The sequence below is a fragment of the Oxyura jamaicensis genome, chromosome 5 (genome assembly GCF_011077185.1).
Source record: "Oxyura jamaicensis isolate SHBP4307 breed ruddy duck chromosome 5, BPBGC_Ojam_1.0, whole genome shotgun sequence".
Taxonomy (NCBI): Eukaryota; Metazoa; Chordata; class Aves; order Anseriformes; family Anatidae; genus Oxyura; species Oxyura jamaicensis.
The window spans coordinates 56,210,865-56,223,940 of NC_048897.1; the positions used below are offsets into that span (position 1 = coordinate 56,210,865).

Here is a 13,076-nt window from a genome sequence, read left to right on the forward strand (position 1 = left end):
GTAAGGCTGTCAGCTTAATACATTGTGTGAAAATTGGGGCCGAAGGTCAGCAATCTCCTGGTACACAAATCTCCCTCTGAGAATCTCATTTCATTCAGACTATCAGTTAGATTAGAAATACCCTAATTATCCCACTGAAATTAAATTACTTTATGTAAGGGTGATATAATGAACAACCATAAAGAAGCTATACAACCAATCATCCTATTAGTCACAGCAAGACTAGACTATACACTAAATGGCTCTGGTTTGATTATTGCGGGCTGGTCTGTGCCACATAAACTGGGGGGAAGGGAAGGTCCTAAGGGAAGATCAGTTCTGATTTTTCTGTTTTCCTGAAAGGAAAAACAAAATAAAACCCACCAAAACAGGTTTAACTCATTGTGCTTGTCTTCTGAGTGAAAAAGGTGTAAGCTTGACTGTCATAGGAGGCATAACGTCGTAGGCTTCAGGAATTACAAAGGGGTGATCAGGTTCTTTCTGATGGCACAGTGAGTTACGTGGGTGCAGAGAGCAGGAGAGCTGTGTTGCAGCTGGACTTCAGCTAGCAAGCTTTGTCACAGGGTCCTTCATTTCTAGGTACACCTCTGGTCATCTCTGCTGGGGGAAGATGGAGGGGGTTAGCAGAATTTGAATATGGAAGAGCAGAGCGCTTCAATGGTGGAGGAAGTCAACTGTTCTGAGTAAGCTGAAACGTCTTCCTTGCATTTTTATTTAGCTCAGGACTGATGACCCGTCCTATTTTAACAGGTGTTGTAATGTCTTCACAGACAATGGGAGCAATGACCAGGCCATATTTCTGTCACAAGAACCAGTCGAGTGGTGAGTTGTCATTTTCACCTAAAGTGGAAATTTCCATGGAGAGATCAAAAGATGCAGAGAGCGCAAACCAGCTGCTTGCCTCCAATGGCTGACTTTCTGCGTTGGAATTTAAGAAGTTTTCACTGAGTAACTGTTTAGGAAGTCACAGGTGCTTGTATGAGGATAGGCAACTGTTTTGAAAGGGCACAAGATTCCAGAGACCTGCATAAGCTAGATTGGCTTATTTTAATAGTTATACTTCAGAGGCTCTATTTCATCGGAAAGGATGGATTATTAATTTATCACTTAAAATCCTACAGGTCTTAATGAAATGGATACTGTGAGCTGCTAATGTGCTACAACTAGCTGGATATATAACAAGGGGTATTTATAGCTAGAATTAATTCAGGTGTGAATGTCAAATGACTATTTTAAAACATGGACATGAACAAAACCTAGGTATAGAGAGAAGTATCCTAGGAAACGGAAGAAAAGCAGGGATATCTCACTGCTTCGATCCTGCAGTCTGTCTTTATTTGGCTAATTTTATGATGTGCTACAGGGCAGTGCTGCTTTGCTGAAGTTTTCTCCTAAAGAGATACAGCCTGGGTGTTGAAATCACTGTGGTTTTCTAAATCGGTCTTCAGATTGCTTCATGGGATCTTTATAGCCTGGAATATGATGTACTGTAAAGGAAGATGCTAACTTCAAGTTTTGTTTTCTTCTTTCAGTCATCTTATGTCATTTGTCGATAGTATAACATGTCACGTGGCAGTGCTGACCTGTGTAAAATTTCACTGAGTCGTGTATCTTCTTTTCTGGAGCTCACTCTGTAAAATAGGTAAATAAAATTTCGCATACGCTATGTGTTGTTTGGGGTTTACCTTCTAATAGTCACGCAATGGAATGGTATTTTGGAAAAGCAGCACATTTTGGAGTTAAATGTTGTATTACTAGATGTCCTATTTGAGTGTTTTCAGAACGAAAGCATGAAATATATTTCTATTGATCAGAATTGAAAAGTATAATTTGAATCACCAGACAACATAGCTCATCACTAGTTCTGGCATTTCAAACCAGTTTCTGTTATATAGGTACCGAATACCTATGAAAATTGTTTTTCTTTTTTGAGACAACACCTAGGAAAAAAGAGTAAAGTGTTCTGATACTGTGCCATTTTGGGAGGAATAACATTTTCAATGAAAACAGTAAAATGGAAAGATGAAATAAAGCAACTTAGGGTTGATGCCACGGGACAGTGATGCAGGATTCAGCTTGTGTAGCAGCTTTGAAGGAATTTTAAGCCAGCTATAGCTGGACACAGTTGATTTACATTCAAATCCGAGGATAATTAAAAACAATGGCACTCACAAAAATGGTTGATGAAACTTTCTTACATCAGGATTTTCAATTTAAGAAAACTGACTTAGCTGGAACTAATGTGCAGGATTTCAGTTGGTGTGTGGAGAAAGTGGAGTTTCCCCGATTGCTTTAAGCAGAAATTCATGCTTTTTTCATAAATTATTTACTTGAACTCTTATTGAAAATCTAACATTTTTTCCTACATTCACTTCTGCATATTCATTAATTTTTACATAACTAGGAGGGAGGAAATAAGAAATTAAAATTGAGCCAGATAGTGAATGGCAATACCCTTAAAAGATACTTTTTTTTTTTTTTTTGGGGGGGTGGGGGGGGAGCGTGGAAAGCACTGATTACAGAGAATGTAAATTGCTGCATGGGATCTTGAAACTTTTAGTGGGTATCCACTCAATATTGACATACTATTGTGTGAGAGTGATCAGAGGCCTTTTAAGATCTCGAGCTTTTTAACAAAACAAAAAGCATGTCCTTATTTGTGTGAAATTTTGTGCAACAATCTATTTAATGTAGATGCCCTATCTGAGCCTCTGGAGAAGGGTGGGGTGTGGGGAGAGCTGTGCCTGGAACAGCGTGTGCAGTACACCTGTGCACGATTTATCACAGTGTGGCAAAGCCAGATCAAGGCAACAGAGTACAATAATTAAATGGATGACTGATAAGCAGCAGCTGGGTAGATGAGATTTTTTAGAAAAACAGAGGTATTTAATGGTGCAGCTTAAAATCTTTCATTAGTGCATATGTTTATGTAATAAGCTGTTGGGGTGGGGGGTGGGAGGTAGAGGAGTTCTACTCTGTAAGAGCTTCTAGGAGTTGCATCTCTCCAGCAGGTAATTAGTACTGATCTCTCTAGTACTCTTCACAGGAAAAAGGGCGTGCAGGATTTGATCTGGCTCGAATTAAAAATTGTTAGCATCAGTTATGTCAGAAACTATATATCACAAATGGAGAACTCGGAGCTGGATTGTTAAACTCGGACTGCATGTGCCTCTGGAGTGGGACCATCTACTTTTGCAGCTCAGGGTACGGCTCAGGGATGTACATCTTTATGCAGGGCCGGGCCTTTTAGCTGCTACCTCAGCAGAAAGTCAGAGATCGAATAGGTTCTGCCCAGTTGCTTCATTTAGTGTTTTCCCAGTAATACAAAGAAAATCCAGTAAGGAATACAGTAAGGCAAACAGACTGGGATGTTACAACGGTCCCAGTTTACACCGTAAAACTTAAGCTATATCAAAACTATACTTAAAATGTCTGGGATAGATGTGAGAAAAGTTCTGCCTTCCAAGCTGACACGTTGGTTATCACATTTAAGCACAGATCTGAAGTTTTGATTTGTCTAATGGTGGTGTTTAGGATGGCTTGTGTTTATACCTTCAGACTGTGTATAGGTTTAAATCATATGAGCTCTCCTGTGCAGATCATTATTGAAAAGAATAGGTTGTATTTAAACAAAATTATATCAAGGTGTAATTGTTCCTGTGCGTCTGTGACAATGTGTCTTGCTTGTAGTGTTGTGGGAACATGAGTTCCTTTATGCTTCAGCATCCAAGCAGAGATTTCTATTTAATTTGTGTGCTAGAGGCTTTTCATTGCAGAGCAAAACAATTACACGTTTCTCTGTCTGCTTTTCTAGACTTAGGCTTTTTATGTAGTTTGTTGCTTTGTATACTGGCTGTGGTTTATTTCAGAATGGTATTTAAATCTTGTCTTTCTGATTTTTTGGAGAGAGAGTGTTTAACTTTTTTTTGGGGGGGGTGTATATTGTTTTTTGTGTGTGTGTTGTTTTTTTTTTTTTTTTTGAGTCACCTTTGCTGCATGATTTCTGATCACAGGGGTTTTTCAGTAGCAGGGTCACATACTTACTGTCACAGAGTTCTGTGGGTGTGACAGGTACTGCACTTACCCAAGGTACGATGCAAGTTTGTGGGGCTAAAGAGTGATGATTCTGGGGCTAGGCTTATGTTTCAGGAGTGGTAGAAGAAAAGATTATCCAAATCTGAAGACTGAGATTTACAGGAAGTGAGCAAAAGAATTTGCACAAATATTACAATTTATAGTTACAAGAAGAGAAGTCCACCCTAAATGTTTTAATGTGGAGAGACAATAATGTATAAATATCTCATACAAATAATATATCTGATACTAGTATCTAGAAGAAAATTTGACAGCTTAATATTCAAACAAACCTGTCAATTTTGGCCCAATAACAAGTTACTTTCCATTCACTAGAAGCTGCTCTGCACACTTGGAGTATTTTATTTTATTTTCAATTTGTCATGTCATTTCCATGCAACTTGCAATATATTAAATAACTCAAGTTAGCTTCTCTATGCCAGGTGGTAAACCTGGGATATTTAAAATCCCAGTAAGGAAGGAAGGAAATGGTATCCTCTTTAATTTCAGTAAAAACATTCTTAGAAGTAGGACAAGGTGTTTACACCTTGGCAAGAGTTATTCCTATTCTCTTCTCAAATCCCTCTGTGATTTATACCAAACTTCACATCTTTCTCACTAACCGGTATCAACTGCTGGGATCAACTTGTGACAGCACCAGATTGGGGAAAGGGATGTTTTGTTGGAATGACATGAGAACTTCTAAAAACAAACAAAACCCTGAAGACAAGCAAGCAGAGAGAGTATTTATGCAGTGGGTAGTAAAACTAAAAGCAATTGCTACAAAATGCTGTAGAGATGCGTTATCTGCAGGTTCAAAGAGGGATTAGACAACTTCATGGACAACAGGTCTATGAACAGATGCTGAGGGGTTTAAGTAGGGATATTCCCTAAAAATATGCCTAAGATGACAGTTTTGGATGCTGGGAGATGGTAAAGAAAACAAACCACAGAAAGTCATCAAGGCTGCCTGTGCTTACGAAACAGCATCTCTTTTTTTTTTTTTTTTTTTTTTTAATTATTTCTTTCTGTGAGAGGCAGGGTGATGCCCAGGATTTGTCTGAGCCAACAGCACATTTTGTGTGTTCAGAAGAGAAAAAGCTGCGTAACATGAACTGTTTATATGTGCCCTGTCCTTGCTGTATGACCACTGGCACTGTTTGAGTAAATGCTTCTTTCCTCTGTCCTCTTGCTCTTCAGAGGCAGGAGAGTTGCTGAAGTAGCTTCCTCAGTTTATGCACGTGTATTTGAACTTTCCCTTCTAATGAGAGCAAAAGAGTCTCCTGAGGATGTGGAAACTGATCTCCTTGTTTTATCTGGGCTTTCTGGAGCAAACCTAAAAGGAAGAACATGCCCCAGCTCTGCAAAAAAGAGGAGGAGTGGGAACTACATGAAGTTTATTACGCCCCATCAAGTCTGCCAAGTTTAATCTGCCATTACAGAGAGAAAGCTGGCTGTGAAATGGTTAGGATTGACTGACAACATTTAACTCACCACTGAGAATGATTTTGTCTTTGTAGTACAATTCATGTCTTTCCATCATGTCCGTGTGTGTAGAGTTTTCGAATGAATTTAATTATGAGCAATGAACACTAGCTTTATGGACGTGCTTTTCTCTGTAATACTCCAACTGACTTCTTTTCATCTGGACTTGTCACCAGTGTTAACAACTGTCCCAGGTTTGCACCCAGCTGCAATTTATTAAACTGGGGATGGGGAGATGGAGGGGCAGGCAGCGAGACCAAAATGTGCTTTTTTGGTAAAAACTGCTCATCTTTGTGAAGGTATTGTTCTGTGAATATGCTACCGGTGTGCATGAGACACCTTCCTATCACATGAGAAAGATTGTGAAGTCTCCTGCTAAAGCAACAACTGATGTTCATTCTGGTTGAGACAAACTTCTAAATATCCACAGGAGGTGGATAACAAGTTCATGTGATACTAGTTTTCCCTTTGCCAACAGCTTTTAGATTGTGGAATTTTGTCCCATCAGTGGGAAGAAAAGTAGAAGACAGTTGCAAATTACATAGAAAGTTAGGTGATAAGTATATAGAAAGTATTGCTATTGCTATATTATTGCACTGTCACGTGTTGTTATATTCTGTGTGTGCTCAAAAGAAAGTGACGACTCCTCTTCCCTCCAGTCTTTGCATGTTGGCATTTGCTTGCCTTTGATTTCATTCCTGATGCTAATTCCATACTGAAGCTGAGGTGACCTTTATGAGTACTGCTCTTTCAGGTGTTGTCTAACTTTTGCCTACGCTATACTCACTGCCTTTGTTCCTAATGAAGGAAAGCACTAAGGATTAACTTCCGTTACCTTTTCTACCAAGTTTTGCTTTGAAAATTCTGCTCGCCTAAAAGGAAACTATTTGTTGGATACTTCTGTATTAAGTAGAATCAACTTCAAAACCAACCTTGAATCAACTAGTGAAAGCAAAAGAAGGCGACAGCTGGGCCATGGACTTGAAGTCCAAGGCAGAGGACTAAGGTTTTTTGTTTACACCACCACTGAATAATTTCACACTGCAAAATAATTTTTATCATTTTTACGCTGTTTGACTGCAGTTATAGTTGTGCATATAAGAATTTTTAGCACATCCTGCAAAAGTGACAGAGCTTTACCTGATGGGACTTTGCCAGTCTGCCCAGCCAGGTGAGTAAGGCACAATTATTGTCATAACTCATGAACGTAAGAGCATCTGAATCAGAATTTTTGCTGTTGGGAAAGGTCTTCTTCATAAAAATGCAAGCCAAAAATAATAATTAAAAATTGGAGAAGAAATACATCTGACAGCACGTGGGAGTATGACATACAGGGATGAGTTGTCACTGTGGTATGGCTCACATGGCCATCTCTGAGTCCAGCAGTGTGCTCCCTTTCTTATGCAATGTGCTGATGACATTTGTAATCTCAACTGGGGGAGGAAATGTAGGAGCAGTATTAATAACCAGACACTTGGGCCTCCTGCCTTTGATCTCAACCATTTGAATGAAATGCTTGAGTTAAATACATTTGTTGCATTGCCAGTGTCATCACTGTTAAAAGACCCGAGGCTTTTGCTTTTTTTTGTGAACAGAACGGCTCATTTTAGCTGCTGAAAGATGGTGCAGGTCAAAGGAAGAGCTGCTGAGATTGCCAGCCCAATTACAAATGTGGGCATCTGCAGAGAGCTCGTGAGGCCTCTGTCCGCGGGTCAAAGTGCCAAACTGCTCTCTGCAGCCCACTCCCTCATGGGTTTGTCTTGGCACACTTTTAGATCCTTTTAAGTGGAAAGCTGCTGAAAGTCCATGTCGGATAGTTACGGAAGGCATCATAAGGGTTTGAGTCTAATTGGTGTTTTTGTATTAAAAGCCAAGACATGACAGTGTTTTTTCTATACAGCTACAGAATATAGTATGCAATACTCAATGATAGTAGATGAGTCCTAAACAAAAAAAAAGGGGGGGGGGGGGATTTTGTTTAAAATCTTGTCCATTCATCAATCCTTGTCCATCCTTATGTTCCCTTCCCAAACCAGCACTGTCCCCTCCCTGCCCACCTGGCACCAGCTGTGCTGTCAGGCACTACTGTGTGTCCCAAGTCCTCCGAGTGGCAGAATGCAAAATCTCAGGTGACATTCACCTGGAAGCGCTTAGCCCTCAACAGCTGCAGCCCCTTGATTACCTTACCCGCCTCGGCGGCTCCGTGCCGCTACCATATCAATTGCTTGTCAATTCGGCTTAGCTGTGACTTTGACTGACTGGAATGAGGGAAGTGGGAGTGGGGTGTAGGCGAATGGTTAAAATTAATTGCTACATAAGAAAAAATTGAAAGATAATTATTCCTGCTTTCCTGTCAGTGCTCGAGGGTAGATGACCTCATTAACTTGCAGCTTGTACACAATTCAATTACTAGGAGATGGAAAATACATTTTTAATTACCTCGGTGGCTTGTGCTCCATTCATCTCCATTTGCATGGCTTTTTTACTGTTGTGTTCTGAAGAACTAGCATGGTCTTACTAAGGCTACTATAAGAGCTTGCTTCTTGCTACAATTATTCTTGTTTGAGGTAGGATATTAAATGTGGGGGATTAACCCTTTGGTGCCGAGTGAACTGGGAGGTCCTGTGGTAGCATTAACATATTCTTAGCTTGGCATGTCAGAAAATCTGAAACTGATGCTGTCCAATAATTAAGTGGGGTAACCTTGTTTCTTTGTGCTTTTTGTTGCCACATATTTTAAGAAAGCATTAAATTGGTGCATAATAAGCAGATCACCTAGTTAGACAAATATCATATCAATGTATGTCGTGGGAAAAGATTCTTTTGTAATTTCCAAAAGCCTATTATGGCGTTTACCGAATTAATGATGACTTAATTGTTTTAAATACATAGCTAGACAATGATTTTAATGCATGAGTTTTTAAAACTGTCAGTGGTGTGTTGAAGTGTATAATACATGTGGAAAGAATATTTGTTCATCACTAGTCATTTAACTTAAAGCTGTTGTGGTGTTGAGAAGCTCAGAGCTAAAGGCTGAGGAACCCTGCACTGCAGCTCAGGACGGAGTGGTCGTTAGGGCAGCATCCAGCAACCACTCCAAAAGGACATGTTCAGGGCCTGATCCCACGTGTTTCAATTCCTGCCTTTTGCAGCATGGCAGACTGTAATCCTCGCTCTGACAGTGCACACCATGTTGATGGGGCATGAGCCACAGAGACTGGCTGGCTGTTTGGTCACGGGGTAGTACTGAGACGGGCCGTGATGCTTAGCATTGGGAACTGAGTACGGTTTGTATGACCTCCATGTGGTCACCAGCACACACAAAAAAAAAGGTGGCCAGGTGGCCATAAGGCAGGTGTTCTTGAACTATTCATATAACTTTGTTTTGAAGGTATTAGTCCTATTTAATTCCCCTGTAAAGAGCAAGATAAGGCACTTAACGGGTTTCCTGGCAGTGAGCCTTAAAATGGTATTCTAAGAACTTGCACTGAAAGCAGAGTTCTTAGTCCTGGAGATCCAAGGGACAGTGAAATATACATTCCTTCTTGCTATACAGTAATACTTTGGATGTTTATTCTGCTCAATTGCAGTTTGAAAAAAAAAAAACAAAAAAACAAAAAAAACAGGACTGGACTAACACAGACCTTAGTCTAGCAAACTCATTTTGATATTTTTTATTCACAGGTATCCCACTAAAAGAACCTGCTCTGAAGAGTTCCTTCACTGTGCAGTCTTTCAGGACCAAGTAAGCATTTGAGTCATTTTATTAAAATGAAAGGTAGAATGTAAATATGTTTAATGATCTGTGCTGAAGGTGTTTGTTTGTTTGTTTGTTTGATGCTTGCTGCATTTCATAACACAAGAAAACATCTAAATGACCAGCTTCAGTAATATTTCCTTTTCACCTTGAATGAAGACATATAAAATGCTGTATTAAGGACTCAGTTGCTTGCAGACCTGGAGGGAAATTAGGTTTGGATTTTGCTTATGCCTTATGAAACCTATCTGCAATTTATCGTGCCCGTTTTTTTTATTTTATAGTCTGTAATGATTTAGGGTTAGTTTTGTAGACCTTCAGTGAAGCCAAAATTCATGTCATTTGTGTGAGCTGCTATGCCTGTTACTAGGTGGATGGTTTACTTTGTGTAGCAATATTTCTATCCTTCTTTCAGAAATGAGCAATAATGTAGTCTTGAACTCTCAATTTGTTAAAACCGTCAAGTCAAAAGATGTAACACAAGGTATAGAAACACTTTAGAAATATAACCTGTATGTGAGTGGGATTTGAATATCACAGTTGGAGGAAATCAACACCAACTCAATTCACTTGGAATATACTGTCACTTTCTCCTCTGCCTCCCTCTATTATTTTATCACATCAGCATCTGTTGGTCAAAAAAATAAATAAATAAAATTAGGTTATCTGAAATATTTATAGTGTTTCTGTGGCTGGCTGACCTGTCAAGTCTTGGAGATGTATGTGACCGCAACAGAATTTTTTATAGTGCGCTAACAGTGCTCCCATTAAAGGAAAATGAATATAAATGGTAAGATAATAATTGGAAACTGACTTAAACATGACGTTTGGGCCAACATCAGTGATTCTGTAGTGTTAATATATTTTCAGATGACACATAGGCAAAACCCTTTAGTATCTAATGAGAGACACTGAATTCAACATGAATTTCTTAGTGAATTTCTTTTTGTGTTAAGCAATGGTTACCATCGCCATTGAGCAGCAGGGATAAACTGTCTTTCTGAACTTTATTTCTCCTCTACCACCTACAATGACAGCTGTAGTGTTTGCAAAAGATGGACTTCTAGTTCTGGATTTTTCTTGTTACTGTTTGAGAGGGAATTTCTCCCAACAGTGAAGTTTTTGTTAAAGTGAGTTTGTGTTGGATGAGTGCAATTTCAAATTTTTGCTCAGATATTCATGTGCTGGCATCCCATTTCACCAGTACTTTGTTCTGTGGGCTTATGCGTGCTGGTGGTACAGTGTTGTTCTGTGTTACACAGTGCAGCACTGGGCTGAAAATGGTGGTGAGAAAAGATTTTATTTTTAGCTTATAGTGTGGCTGAGAAGAAGCAAAACCTAACCAGCAAACCCCGCTTATGTGAAGCTGACTTCTTTTGGCTGAATTCAGTAATAGGAGTGTAGCAGTAGGTGGGTACTTCTGGAAGCCTCTCATCTATAGTTGAAAAGGATGTTCTGCAAAATTTGCCCCACCTACAAATACACAGGGTGTTTTGGGAAAGCATGCATTCCCAGCTAAATGTAGAATGTGCTAGGAGTCCCAGCAGGGTCCTGGTAATCTGGCTTGGAAGGCTGTGGGGTCTGCTGAAAGGTGTTGACCCCTTCTACTGACAAATTCAGGCAGAGAAATACAGTGGATTTCCCATTTTAGTAAGGAAAAAAAAGTGTAAAATAAAGTTTAGACTGAAATAATACTCCAGGACTCTTGCAAAACATTCTGTAGAAGACATCATGGAAGAGATTTTAAGTTTGGTGTTCTGTTTCCCTGACCACACAGTAGTATCAGCTGTAGGAAGCAAACAGTAACTTGCTTTCTTGCAAAAATCCATGTTGATTTAGCTTGTTGGCCCATTTCCAAGAGAGAATTGCACATGCTGATTGTTAGGTGTTTTCTTTTGATTCTCTTCTGCCTCCTAGCTGGAGAACTATTGGAGGTCTTTTCCATTTTCCCTTCCCTTTTTAATTGTAACCAAAAATATAGCATTACTCACAAAGTAATATAGTATTCAATCTGATATCAAAAACACAATACTATCCAATTACAGTGTTTCATTGTAGTAAGTAGATTGCACTCTCACAAAATGCAAAACTTAATGTTCTCAAAATCTTCAGTAAGTCAAGGTTGATATAAATTATGTTTTGCTCAAACTGCAAAGCCCAGTTATTTCTTACAACCACCAAAAAAATGATTCATTAGAAGGATTAAAAAAAAACACAACCTACATACAAAGTAAAGGGAAAGACTCATTGTAAAATATTTCACACATAATCTAACTAATTAACATAATAAATTGCTGGGCAGCCTATTGGAATATCATATAATTAAATAAATTCCATACAGGCCACATAAGTTAATGTTTTCTTTTTGGAAAATTGTATGTCTTGGCAAATAAAATATTCAGAGGATTAACTATAAAGAGGGAAAAAGAAGGGCTTTGTGTAATTATTCTCTCTTGTAATTTGAATTAGACATAATTACATTTCCTAAATATGAAAGGAAAATAAGCGTGATCTATAGAGAACAGACAACACCGCTGAGACAAGTCTGTCTTTGTTTCCTGACCCATTAAGTGACAATTATGATACTTGTGTTAAACATCTTAGAAGTGGCATGAACTTGCCATAACTCTTCACTTTTTCTGCTTGAAAAGAACATAATAGGAAAAGCTTTTGCTCTTCTGTTTTTAAATGAAGTTCAGACTATCAGTTGTGCTATACAAAAAGTTCATAGAAAAATGTCAGTACATCAAGTACTATTTTCATCATGTACGTGAAATAAAGGAGTGCTCTTTTTGCAACTCCAAAGCAGCATAGCCAGCTGGAATAGGCTATTGTAAACCTCTATAGGATGTAAGCGTGCTCCACTGGTAAGTGCCTGTGCTGTTTCAGTGGAAAACATGCACGTAGTTTGTAGCTGTGAAGTGTCTTTATGCACTTCAAGTTGAATCTGCATTCCTGCTGCAAGTTGTGAAGGTACTTCTTAGTTTCTCTATTTTTTTAAGCTAAATAATTGCCAGATGTGTGAGGTGAAATAATTTATCTATTTTCATCATCTAGCAAAACATGTTTCATAACTTTTTGTATGCTTGCAGAGAGTTACATCCCAAGTTCACATACATTCCCCAGTTCACATACATTAGGAGTACTTTGGAGTACTCCTAATCATACTAGGACCTTGATGACACATGCACAGATTTCACAAAATTCACTTGCTGGTTGTGTTGCTCATTCTGTGTTAGAGACCAGATCATTTATGCTTTTGAAAAATATACCTACTCACTTAGATAGAAACCATACATTTTGGAATTTGCCTGTAAATCACCTACTTATAGTTTGTTTTGATAAGCAAATTATGGAGGTAAATATAATATAAATGTAATTATGTGGCCTAACTAAATAGTTGCTGAGGGAATTTTTTTTCTTTTTTTTTTTTTTCTTTTTTTTTTTTTTGATAGGAAATAGTCTTACGTTAGGACGGATTTCTTTTGCTAAAATTCTCCAGTGAGGCATGGTGGTTCATATACTCCCTCAGCTTGCTCTGCCAGTGATACTGGAGACTTCATGAGCGATACATCTCAGTACATAGCTGTTGCTCTATTATGACAAAAACTTAAGTTTTTGCTTCCGTGATAGGGAATTTGTTGTTTGCTATAAATGTGAATGTTGTTTTCTAGCAGGATAGTTTGAAGCAATTTTTCATTTTTTAACTTAGTTTTGGTTCAGTGGTACTCTTTAATTCAGCAGATAAACAAGAAGGGCC

The 13,076-nt window shown here is 38.7% G+C and overlaps 1 long non-coding RNA gene across 2 annotated transcripts in view; it reads left to right on the forward strand.

Annotated features, from left to right (window-relative positions):
• Window positions 1-577: 577 nt before the first annotated feature.
• Window positions 578-13,076, forward strand: part of LOC118168274 — a 53,573-nt gene continuing 41,074 nt past the window's right edge. Inside the window, exons 1-3 of one of the 2 annotated variants that reach the window (XR_004751459.1) lie at window positions 578-683; window positions 1,533-1,642; window positions 9,244-9,304. This is a non-coding gene — a long non-coding RNA (uncharacterized LOC118168274). Of the gene's footprint in view, window positions 684-747; window positions 823-1,532; window positions 1,643-9,243; window positions 9,305-13,076 lie in introns of those variants that run through there. The other variant, XR_004751458.1, reaches the window with a different exon arrangement.